General features: G+C 50.0%; 2 long non-coding RNA genes across 13 annotated transcripts in view; one reads left to right on the top strand and one right to left on the bottom strand.

Annotated features, from left to right (window-relative positions):
* LOC139439036 (uncharacterized) overlaps positions 1–13,223 on the bottom strand; it is a 172,003-nt gene that overhangs the window by 132,634 nt on the left and 26,146 nt on the right. The window lies entirely within an intron of this gene.
* On the top strand, positions 535–7,976 carry LOC139439035 (uncharacterized). The gene is made up of 2 exons (XR_011648845.1): positions 535–772; positions 7,819–7,976. It is a non-coding gene; the product is annotated as an uncharacterized lncRNA (long non-coding RNA).

Below are 13,223 nucleotides of genomic sequence, written 5' to 3'. Positions count from 1 at the left end.
TATCTGTTTGCTCTTGCAGTGGAAGAGGCTAGATATCATGGTATTGTATTGCTTCATGTGCTTTGTAATTTTTCTCAGTGTACTTATTTTTCATGGCCTTTATACCCTGCCTCCCCCTTTTCTCTCTCTCAGCTTTTCATTTCCTTTGGGCAGTTTATAAATAGCCTAAGTTGAGCAATTGAAAGTTCGTAAGTCAGAAGCATGTTTGATATCTTTTTAGGGCTTTCACATTTTCAAAACTAGAACCGATACCCAGTATTTTTCTGTTTAACTAGGATATTTTCCATACATGAAAACTTTGTATCTGCCTGACACCTTAGACAGCAAATGTTGCATCATAACCTGAAATCTGCCCACTTCCCTAGCAACAGCTAACAGCACAAAACCACAAGTCCGCCCACAAGTTTCTGCCAATCCCCAGCCGCCCCGTAGCCCTCACTCCTCCTGCTCTACCCTACCCTCCTCATTCTCTATATAACCCACTGCACTTCCTTAATAAACCGGACTTGCGTACCAGACCTGGTCTCTGCGGCATTCTTTCTCCCCTCGCCGCGCGTCCTCCACGCCTGAGAGCCCCTCTGAGGCTGTCTGCCGCAGCCTCAGACGCCTTTGCAGCCAGCTGACCCCTCCAAACCCCCCCGTCAGCGTCGGGGTGCAAGCCGCCCCAGCCGCAACTGGCGCCCCAACGTGGTGGCAGTTCAAGTCCGGTCCGACGTGACCACTGCCTCACCCCCGTGGGACCTCGCTCCCACCCCTTCGCCGCGCTCTCAAGGTAAGGACCCCCGTTATTGGCCCCCGGCAGAAAAATGGGCGGGCGTCCATCTTCCCGCCAAGCGCCGCAAGTCAGAGCGCTTGCTGGCCTCCTAGACACTAATGGCGTTAGGGTTTCCCTCCGCCACCTGCAAAAGTACTGGGATCTCCTCCTGCCTTTCAATCCGTGGCTGGCCACCTGCCACCTTTGGAGCCCAGACACTTACTCGCGTCTCATTGACCGCGTCACCTCCTCTATGGAGCATGAGGGCAGGTCGTTTCCCCCTGGCCTCCTGCCCACGCTTGTGGCCATCCGCGCCTGCCTCCTTGGCGCGCCTGCCCCGAAAGACGCTTACCAGGTTTCCGCCGGGGCTGCTGCGCGGCCGCTCGACTGCGACCCTGATAAGGGGGACACTCCCGACTCAGATACTGAGTCCTTATCTAGTCAGCTCAATGCCGACCTTGAGCTCCATCCTCTTCGGGACGACCATTATCAGGATGGCGAGCCTCCTCTTTCCTCCCCGCCTGAGGGGGGGAGGTCCCTGCCTGGTCGCCAGGATGGCGAACTTCCTCCTTCTTCTTCGCTTGAAAGGGGGAAATTCCCACCTGGCCACCAAGATGGCACACTTCCTCCTTCTTCTTCGCCTGAAGGGAGGAAGTATGGGCCCTCAGGCGGAAATCCCGCCTCTCTTTACCCGCCTCTTCCGGTCACTCCGCCATCTTGGCGCAGACCGGAAGGAGAGCGTCCGCCATCTTGGCGCAGACCGGAAGGAGAGCGTCCGCCATCTTGGCGCAAACCGGAAGGGGAGCCTCCGCCATCTTGGTGCGGGGCGGAGGGAGAGCCTCCGCCATCTTGGCGCAAACCGGAAGGAGAGCCTCCGCCATCTTGGTGCAGGGCGGAAGGAGAGCCTCCGCCATCTTATAAATCACCGGAAGCCTTGCCGCGGACATTTTGTCCGCTGGAAACTGCTCCGCAGCCATCTTGTTTGCAACCGGAAACTCCTCTGCGTCCATCTTGTCCCCCCTCTCAGACAACATGGCCGCCACCTCCTCCTCCATTGGCCGCTCCGCCGGCACCAGCGTCCAGGCCTTGGACCAGTTCAGACACATGGCTGGGCCACTCCGGCCCACCCATGACAGGGGCCATCCCTCACCTCTTCCCTTTGAACCCGGCGCCCTCTCAAGCGCGCCCCCAGCAATGGCTCCCTTTCACCACTGATGAAATTAAAAACCTTAGACGCGCAGTTAAGGAGGATGGCATCGGGAGTCCGTACGCCCAACAGCTGCTCGAGGAACTTGGGGCACAACTTGTTCTCCCCTATGATTGGATTTCACTTGCCCGGGCCATTCTGGCCCCAGGACAGTTCGTGGAATGGAGATGCCACTTCCAGGCAGAGGCTGAGAGGCGCATCGCCGAGAATGCCAGTGCGGGTATCCAGGACCCCCCAGAGGCGTACACAGGCATTGGTACTTTCACCGATCCTGTGCAGTACCGCAATGCGCCCCCCGGTTTTTGGCTCCGGCTTAGAGAACTAGCCCTGCGATCCTTCCGCAATGTCTCCGCCACGAGACCTCAAAAGCTCGCCCAGATGACCCAGGGCAAAGACGAAGATTTCGCTACCTTTGTCGCCCGTGTCATCGAGGCCTGCCAGCGTAAGGTCCGCGGAGAGGAGGCCCAGGTCGCTCTCGCCAAAGATCTCATCGTTGAAGGATGCCTCGATGCTTGCCGGCAGATTATCCTCACCATGCGGGATAAGGGCGTCCATGACTGGGTCTTGGCTTGCCGCAACCTTGACCCGCAGGCCACTAGCCTCGCCAAAGCCATCGCCACGGCCCTAGCCGTTTCTTCCGGATGCTTCAGATGCGGTGAGACGGGCCACTTCGCCCGAGACTGCCCACAATTGCAGACCGAGAGACCACCCCTCCCAGCATCCGGCAGCCGCCCGAGAGGGCCTTCCACCCCATGCCCTCGATGCAGAAAAGGATATCATTGGGCCCGCGACTGCCGCTCCGCTCAAAGCCCTCGCCAACCTTTAAACTCCCAGCGGGGCAAGCCTCAGCCCCGCCCCAAAGAGGCCACCCACCAGAGAGCCCCCAAGCCTTGATGTGGACGGTTCCCATCAGAAGCTCCTCCAAGCCTGTCATGGAGCTCAAAATCGAAGGGCAATGGTTAGAGGGACTGCTCGACTCCGGTGCAGAGGTCTCCTGCATCCCGTTTGAAATCGCCGCCTTCAACCACTGGGCTCTTGAGCAGGGGCCTCAGGTAATTGGGGCCACAGGCTCCGCCGAGTCCTGGAGATGCGCCACTCCTATCAAATGGGAGGACCGAGAGGGCCGGCACGGTCGCTTCTGCCCCCTCATCCTCTCCACCGTTGGTGGTATTCTCTGGGGAAGAGATATCCTCAGCCAAACGGGAGCCATCCTCACTACTGAGGCCCTCTCGCTCAGCCTGCCCCCCCCCTAGCGGGGGCCACTGCTCCCATCACAACGCCTGACCCTATCCCTCTGGAATGGGACACAGAGGAGCCCATCTGGGTCGAGCAGTGGCCCTTGCCATCTTACAAACTGCAAGCCCTCTCCACTCTCGTCGAAGAGCAGTTACGGGCAGGACACATTGAACCTTCCACTAGTCCCTACAATTCACCTGTCTTTGTTATTACCAAGAAAAGCAGTGGCAAATATCGCCTTCTCCATGACCTACGTGAGGTCAACAAGCACATCAAGCCAATGGGATCGCCGCAGCCAGGGTGCCCACACCCCACCGCTGTCCCTCAGCACATGCACGCGGCCATCATCGACATCAAGGACTGCTTCTTCTCCATTCCTCTCCATCCACGAGACTGCCCACGGTTCGCCTTCACGGTGCCTCAAACAAACCATCGAGGTGCAGCCCAGCGTTACCAATGGAGAGTCCTCCCTCAAGGAATGCGCAACAGCCCGGCCATCTGCCAACTCTTTGTCGATCGCGCAGTCGATCCACTCCGCAAGAAGGCCCACAGGCGCGCCCACATCATCCACTACATGGACGATCTGCTCATTGCCGCTAAGGATCCTCGTGAGCTGGAAACTCTCGTCTCGGAGCTTCTCCACAATCTCTCACAGATCGGACTTACTGTTCAGCCTGACAAGATTCGCCTTCAATCCCCCTTTCAATTTCTGGGGTTTCACTTTCACCACCATGTTAAGCCAGTAGCACCAAAGCTACAGGTGTCGCCCAAGATGTCTCTAACGGAGCTACAGCAGCTCTGCGGCCAAATCAATTGGCTTCGGTCAGCGCTCCCCATCACCACGGCTCAACTTCAGCCTCTTTTCGAGCTCCTCCAGACTAAGGATCTTCCAGCCGACGCAGTCACCCGCCCCATCGTCATCACTCCAGCAGCCCGAGCGGCTGTGCAGGATGTCAACGAGGCCCTTCAGGCCTGCCGCCTCGAGCGCTACGCCCCAGGACTGCCAATCCTCGCACTGGTTCTTCCCATGCCAGTAACGCCCACTGGACTCCTCTGGCAAGACGGGCCACTGCTCTGGCTACACACTTCCAAGAGTAAGCTCCCAAAAATCTGCCCCTTCACAAGGGCATGGATCGCCCTCGCCTCCGACCTTGTAGGGCTATGTGTGCATACCTACGGAGTTCCTCCTTCCACAATCGTCTGGCCCTTTGACGCCAAGGCTACTACCAACCTGCTCATCCACGACGTGGACATGCAAGTGCTCGCTGAAACTTTCAGAGGCTCTTTCGACAACCACTATCCTCATCACCGACTTCTCCAAGGCCTCTCGCGACTCGCATTCTCCACTCCGTTCCATCCATTGCCGGCCAGGAAACCTCTTCCACACGCAGTAACGGCCTTTACAGATGCCTCAAAGACCTCCTATGCTGCAGTCATCTATTCACCTGGTTCCCCAACGCCACGAACCCTTGTGTTTTCAAACGCGTTCTCCGTCCAAGTCGGAGAACTGCTCGCAGTCGCTGTTGCTCTGCACACCTGCCCCAACCAGCCGCTCAATATCTTCACAGACAGTTTATACACCCTGCAGGTGTGCCATGCCTTGCCTCTTGCCACCTTCTTCCCTACAGATACAGCCATCGATAGGGCGCTTCAGTTCCTCCAGCACCAATTAGAAGTCAGAGACCACCCTTGGTTCATCACTCACATCAGAAGTCACAGCGGCCTCCCTGGCCCGCTAACCGCTGGAAATCAAGCTGCCGACCGCGCTGTCCAGCCATCACCAGCTCAGGCGTCACCAGCACAGCACGCTGCGCTCGCCTGCCACAGCATGCCTTGCACATGCCAACCACGGCACACCGCACTTGCCAACCACAGCGTGCCCTGGCCGCTTTATCTTGGGGACGTTGTCAACCAGGCCAAGCTACTGCATGCGCAGTTCCACTTCTCAGCGCGCTCAATTCATAAGCTCTTTCCCAATCTGCCCATGGAAACCTGTAAGCACCTCGTGCGCTCTTGCCGCACCTGCGCGCCTCTCTTACCCCTCGGCCCATTACAGCCACAGGGCGTCAACCCGCGAGGTCTTCGCCCAAACTCCCGATGGCAAATGGACGTTACTCATGTCAACTCTTTTGGAAGACTCAAGTTCCTGCATGTTGCCGTCGACACCTTCTCGCACATGTGCTACGCCCTGCCCCTTCCAGGAGAAACAGCCAAACACGCCATCCGTGCGCTACGCCAAGCCATCCTTTTTATGGGCGTTCCATGGGACCTCAAAACAGACAATGGCCCCGCTTATCGGAGCTCCGCCTTTGCTGCCTTCCTACAAATGTACAAGATCACACATCATTTCGGGGTTCCCTACAACCCACAAGGACAAGGCATCGTCGAGCGCATTAACCAACAGCTCAAGCTCCTTATTCACAAAGAGCAAAACGAAGCTCCTCTAAAGCCACCAGGAGACGTTGTTACCGCCTGCTTAATTCACTTGAACTTGCTCACATTTGACAAGAAAGGCCTTTCTCCCACCCACAAGCATTGGGGCCCCATGTGGCGTCCCACCCAAGCCCCTCTTGTCCATTGGAAAGACCCCCAAACTAACCGCTGGCAACGACCAGCCCCCCTCCTTGCCCAAGGGCGAGGTTTTGCTTGTGTCTTTCCAGATTCTGAGCCGCAGCCCCTATGGATCCCAGCTCGTCTGATCCGTCCTGCCACAGTACCTGCAACGGACCACACCCCTTCACCCGACGATCTGGCACCCTTTACCGCCATCCGACGCACGCCGGTGCCAGCACCTCCAGAGAACGCTGCGCCTGTGCCATCAAGCAACGGTCCACCACCGAGCACCCCCTCTTCGTTCGCCCCCCCGAGACGACTACGCCAATGGAGCAGAGGACTGAAGCTCGTCTGTACCCAGTCCTTCTCCTCCTCCTTCCTCTTCTCCCGCCTATCTTCTCCAACCCCTCACACCAACCCTTCAACTGGACGCTCACCCTTTGGCAGCAGGAAAAGCTCCTCGCTGCAAATGTCACTGCAAGCGCTCCTTCCTTCACCGTGCACATCTGTAATCTCACCAACCTAGCTTACACGTCCAGTTATAGCAGTGCCTTCGTTAGCTGCTCCCTTCATTGCTATACTTCACCCCCATCGCGCCGCAGCAGGCGTACCCCGGCAGCCACGTACGGTGCGGGCCTCCCCAAAGAGTGCCGTGGCCCCAATGATAACCATTTCTCAGGTTTCTACATCTGTCCATCCACCGCCAGAGGATGCCATGACCCTGCACACTATTACTGCCCTTCCTGGGGGTGCGAGACCATCGCCTACGGATGGTCCGGTGCCCCTAACAAAGACCCCTATATTAAGCTCATCCACAGCGGCGCAAACTGGCGCTCCGTCACCCTACGAGTCAAAAATCCCCTAGATCCAGTCTGGCTGTCTGGCCGCACGTGGGGAGTCCGCCTGTATGCAACCGGCTATGACTACGGTGCCTTTATCATTATAAAAAAAGAGCCGATTCCCACACGTTCCATCCCAGTGGGCCCAAATCAGGTTCTCAATCCTCCACAGGCACAGCCTCCCTCTCCCCCCCACTCCGCCTCACCCTCTCCCTCGCCCAGCACCCCCCTCGCTACTGCCCCCCTTACCTCCCACAACCCCAAGTCTCGCTTACCCCCTACTCAGTATTCTAGCCCTCTCATTAACCTAATTAGAGCCGCCTACATCTCTCTGAATATCTCCCACCCCAACCTAACTGCAAACTGCTGGCTTTGTCTCTCTCCCTCTCTTCCTCTATATGAGCCCGTTGCCACTAACCTCGCCTTCACTGAATCCTCTGAACATAATCCTGCTGAATGCAATTGGAACGCCTCTTCTATCCCCTTAACCTTTCAATCTGTTTCCTCCACAGGGCGCTGTGTTCATTCTCGCCAAGGTCCCCATCCCCTCCTAAATGCCTGCTCCAACTACTCCTCTCCCAACATTTCCGCCAAATTCTTAATCCCCCTTAACACCTCCCAATGGCTTTGCACCTCCACCGGACTAACCCCCTGCCTCAATGTCGCCACCCTCAACGCTACCAATGAAACCTGTCTACTCATTCTCCTAGCCCCTCGAGTCCTTTTCCACAGTGACGAAGAGTTCTTCTCCGCCCTCCAGAGTCACAAACTCCCTGCTCACCTCCAGAAGAGAGAACCCTTCACCATCCTCACAGTTGCTACCCTTCTAGGTCTCGCCGGGGCCGGCACGGGAATCGCTGCTCTTACCACACAATCCTCTTCCCTTTCCTCCCTCAGGCAAGCTGTCGACAGTGATATCTCCCACCTCCAAGTCGCTATCTCCCATCTTAAAAACTCTCTCAATTCCCTTTCTGAGGTAGTTCTCCAAAACCGCCGGGGCCTTGACCTTCTCCTCCTCAAGGAGGGAGGCCTTTGTGCCGCCCTTGGAGAAGAGTGCTGTATATACGCCAATTCTACTGGCCTTGCCGAGGACAGCCTAAGAAAGGTCCGAGAAGGACTAGAGCGGCGCCAAAAAGAGCGTGAAGCCGCTAACTATTTTTCCGGAGTCTTCCATACCCTCCTCCCATACCTCCTCCCTCTCCTAGGCCCGCTAATAATAATTCTCCTAGCTCTTACCATAGGGCCCTGGGCTGTCAAGAAGATCATCCAGCTCGCCAAGGACCAAACCAACGCAATCTTCACGTCCTTCGTGCGCATCCAGTACCATCAGCTCGCCACTGAAGACAGCCCCCCCAACGAGCCCTGCTCAGCCCGCCCCAAGAAGAAATCAAGAACAACCCAACACCTAAAAACCCCGCAACACATCCCATTGCTCCCCCAGCCCGCACGTTCCCCACCTTAACAGCCAACTTCACTCCCCTCCCCAGCTGCCACCACCCTAGAACTGCTTGACAATCAATAGGGAGCAGGGGGCGGGGCGGGCCCGAGTCTGAATGGCAAGCGTAGCCGCACCTAGTGGGGGAAGTGCGCAGCCCACCACTCACGTGTAGCACAGCTGGTCTGTTCTGCTTGCCTGCCACTCTTTGGACCTGCCACTCGCCCCCTGTTAGCGGCCAACATAGCCAGCACACGTCCATAAGTACACACCCAAGCAAACCTCTCACCTATACCCCCCCAATAAAAAAGAGAAAAAGGGGCAAATGTTGCATCATAACCTGAAATCTGCCCACTTCCCTAGCAACAGCTAACAGCACAAAACCACAAGTCCGCCCACAAGTTTCTGCCAATCCCAGCCGCCCCGTAGCCCTCACTCCTCCTGCTCTACCCCGCCCTCCTCATTCTCTATATAACCCACTGCACTTCCTTAATAAACCGGACTTGCGTACCAGACCTGGTCTCCGCGGCATTCTTTCTCCCCTCGCCGCGCGTCCTCCACGCCTGAGAGCCCCTCTGAGGCTGTCTGCCGCAGCCTCAGACGCCTTTGCAGCCAGCTGACCCCTCCAAAGCCCCCCGTCAGCGTCGGGGTGCAAGCCGCCCCAGCCGCAAGCAAATAGAGATTTTATAGCTTCTATTTATGGATGGGGGAACATGGTCTCCAATGATGGGTCCATTGTGGGGTATACTGAGTCCACTTTCCTCTGAGGCCTGAAATCTGGAACCCTACGATCAATTTTAGGTGCCAGCAAACTATAGGGTTATGGTCTTAGTTGCAGTTTCATATCATACATTTAGCTGCTCCCAATAAAAACCATTTATATATTTTTTAAATGGGGTTTTTCTTTCTCTTTTTTTAAAATATATTTTTATTTGTTTTAAAAGATACTTAGATTACATAAAATGTTACATGAGAAGATACAAGGGGTTTCCATATGCTCTATTCCCCACACCTCCCAGCCTTCCCCACATCAAGAACTTCTTTCATTAGTGTGGTACATTCGTTGCAATTGATGAACACATTTTGGAACATTGTCACAAATCATGGATTGTAGTTTACATTGTAGTTTACACTCTCTCCCACTCAATTCTGTAGGTTATGGTCAGCTATATAATGACCTGTATCTGCCATTACAATGTAACTCAGGACAATTCCAAGTCCTGAAATTGCCCCCATATTACACCTCTTTGTCCCTCTCCCTGACTTCAGCACCTCCAGTGGCCAATGTCTCCAAATCAGTGATATAATTTCCTCCATTGCTAGAATTACAATAAGTCTACAGAAGAATACCAGTAAGTTAAATGGGATTTTTTATTTTTTATTTTACCAACGTACTTTTGTGTGATTTCTACCTACTAAATAGAGCAGAGAGACTGAGAATAGCCAGGTATTCAAGATAACACGAGCTAGGAACAGAGACAAAAAAGACATGAATTCGGTTGCCTTATGCCTAAGTAAGCACACTACACTACTCACTCAGCAGCTTTATTCCTGTATTCTCTGTGGGTTTATCTACAGTTTGCTCTCTTTTCCCCAGTGTCCATTATAACATGAGCTGGATTTAAGCCTATGTTTCAGAACTACACTGCTGTACTTCACAAACTTCAAAATACTTAATCAGAATAGCATGTTTATACCCTATCTAAATGCCAAAACATTTTCCTTGAGTGTTTCTCTCTGTATATATTTTCAAGATAAAAATGTCTACAATGCATCCACTTACATATGATTTTTTACACCTTAGTGACAAACAACAGACAATAAGAATAATGGCAATTAGATTATTATTAAAACTAATAATCTGTGATAAATTTGGGTATATATATGTGTGTGTGTATGATTCTTATTTTTTCTAACTTTTTAAACAGTTTTTTAAACAACTCAAAATTTCCCATTTTAACCACTTTCATGTGTATAGTTCAATAATATTAATTATAGTCACAACATCAGAGAAATGTATATCAAAACCACAAGATATCCACCAGGATGGCTATTATTTAAAAAGCATAAAATAGCAAGTGTTGCTGAGGATGTGGAGAAATAGGAATGTTTATACATTGCTGGCTGGATTGTAAAATGGCACAGCCACTGTGGAAATCAGTTTGGTAGGCCATTAGAAAGTTGAATATAGACTACCACATGACCCGGCAACCCTACTTCTTGATTTTTATTATTTTTAATAGAATTTTTCACTACTGTGTTAGACATACAGATGTTTTAAAAAACCTGATTTGGACATTTTCAGACTGATACAAACCCAAGAAGGAAGCATGTTTCTAAATTTTAGTAGCTGACTGCCCTCTACTGACAATGTTTTAGTGTCTCCTAATACGTGAATCCAAAGTTGATAGAGTCTCTTTGTTTTTGAAACAATTAATTCTAAAAGTTGAAACTCTCTTCTGAAGCTTTCTACATCATTGATTTAATTCAATGGTTCATCCCTTTTAATTTAAAGACTACGATAATCCTTCAGATATCAATCAGCTGAGCATTGAGATAGTCTGTTATTCATTGGCAAATTCTGGATTCTAGCTCTATCTCTGTGTGATTTTGTATAAAACACATTAACACATTGCCTCATCTGTAAATTGAAAGTGTGTTACAAAATGATCTCTGAATTCCTCTCCATTAAACATGTTCTGAATTTTTGAGGAAGAAAGGAACTGAGGGATTTAAAAGATAAAAAGAGAACAATAAATGATATTACACTAGGTAGGTAAATATTTCTAATTGTCAGTTCTGAGATTTTGGAAATGCATAGATCATATGAATTTTGAATCAGTGTTTTCTGCAGTGAGGCCAAGAGATAACTCATATATAATATCCCTCAAATAATCAGAGCAAAAAGGTAAAGTGCGTAAGAGGAAGGGCAAGGTTGTGGTACTTGATCCACACCTTAAAATGACAAAGATCCACTGTCGAAGGGTTCAGCAAATTCTGGTCTCAACTCCAGTAAAGAGCTGGCATGCCAGGTCCAAATAAATAATAGAGGTATATTGGACAGGTGTTAAGTGTTTCGCAACAAAATCTAAGAAAGGAATAATGTTGAACAATGGTCAGAAATACTGACAGTATCAACATCAGAGAAATCTGTACCCAGGAAACAGGGACCATTCTTTGGAGGGGTTCTGGGAAGCTTCCCATATCAGAAAAACATGATTTAGAAACTCTAAGACAAATACAGATGTCTAAAAGTAAAATATGTTTTCAAATTTCCTAGAAAGCCTTTGTCAAACAAAGGGACCCATTAGTGTTTAATAGCAAGCCTGCAGGAGCCAAGTGGAAAGATGTGCAGGCCGTTACTTACAGAAAAGGGTAGGCTCTGAGTTTTTAGCATTGTGACATCATGCAAGGATGACTCAGAGCACCATTTTGGAGCCCAGGATCAGTATTCTATTCTAAATCACCTGAAGTGGGAGGGACATTATTAATATGATTCAAGTTAGAACTTGACAAGAAGCTGGAGGTGGATTAAGTCTTGGATAGAGAAATCAGTGAGTGTAGTAGTTTAATATAATTGTTGAATTCCAAAAAAAAAATATTGGATTATGCTTGTAATCTGATCTGTACATGGGCATGATTGAGCTATGATTGGGCCATTGAGTCCCCACACCGTGGTAGGTGGGGACTCACAGATAAAAGGCACGGCAAAGAACAGAGATGAGGGGTTTCTGATGTTGGAGTTTTGATATTGGAGTTTGATGCTGAAGACTTAGCTGGAGCCCTGGGAAGTCAGCACGCAAAGGAAAAAGAAGCCAGCCCAGGAATAAAGGAACCTTGAACTCAGAGAAAAGCAAACCCCAGGAACGCAGGAACCCAGGAAGCCAGAACCCTCATGGATATTGGCACCCATCTTGCTCCAAATAGACTTTGGTGAAGAAAGTAACTTAAGCTTTATGGCCTGGTATTTGTAAGCTCCTACCCCCAAATAAATACCCTTTGTAAAAAACAACCAATTTCTGGTATTTTGCATCAGCACCCCATTGGTTGACAGTGGGCTAAACTAGAAGAGATGGAGAGAGAACAGGGAGAGGAAATTATGGACAGAGACCAAAAACAATTGGCAGGCCATATCCAGTAACAGCACGACACACATCTTGTCCAGGAAATTCCAGTGGAGTTGACATGTTGGCTTTTAAACACTTTTTAAAAATGTCCTAAAGAGATTATTAAATATCTTCTCCCAAATATTATGCTAATGAAAATGGGAAAATGCCACCCGGCAATCTTAAAGGTGCTGAACAATGTGAAGCAAGAAGAAATGTATCAAAAATAATGCTTTCATAGAGCGGGTTTAGCTCAGTGGTTGAGCACGTAGTTCATATATATAAGGTCCCAGGGTCAATCCTCAGTACCTCCTGAAAAATAAAAAATGATTTATATGTTCTTTTTTAGGCATCCAAAATGAACTCCAAAAAATTAGCTCTAGATATTATCACAAATCTCATCCTATATGTGTCAAATTTCAGTTTTGACATTTATTTGGTTTCAGATACATCTCTATTTGTGAGGTATAAATCAGCTATCTTTGATACTTCTTGGAATTTTGGATCATCTTCAGAATTTAAAAATACATTCACATAGTGTCTAAATGATGAACTTCTGTGTGGTTTAGAAAAGAGTTTTCCTGACAGCAAGTAAAATGGGTCATTAAAATTTCTCTAGGTAGTTTAGATTTCAAATCACAATACCATTATGACAGTTACCTAGGAGTGTGTTACAAATAAATGTACCCACATAACACAAGCTCATGGTTAAGAGCACAAAAATTGTGCACAAGAACTCTCTGGAATCTGTATCTACCACATTTTCAAAGGCTACATGCTCACGGAGAGGGAAGTGTAAAATGTTAGTGACACACAGGAATAGAGGAGGAAAATGGTGAGCCAAATGATTATAATAGAAGCACTTTATATCTGCAGAAATTCCAGATGAATCAAAGATATATGATCAAAAATTATGTAAATCATAAAATTACCAGAATTCCTTCTTCAAGCTGTATAGAAGATTGGATGCTTTCGAGGGTTCTCACTAAAAAACTAGATCCTGGATGAAACATAATTTTTATTCCTCACAAGAAGTAAAGAAATCATGTTAAGTGCCAAACAATCACACAAACAAAACCTATCAACTATGAAA

Source organism: Dasypus novemcinctus, chromosome 5, assembly GCF_030445035.2.
Source record: "Dasypus novemcinctus isolate mDasNov1 chromosome 5, mDasNov1.1.hap2, whole genome shotgun sequence".
In the NCBI taxonomy this organism is placed as follows: domain Eukaryota; kingdom Metazoa; phylum Chordata; class Mammalia; order Cingulata; family Dasypodidae; genus Dasypus; species Dasypus novemcinctus.
Note: the sequence above shows the minus strand (reverse complement) of the source record. Positions and strands in the feature narration are given on the sequence as shown.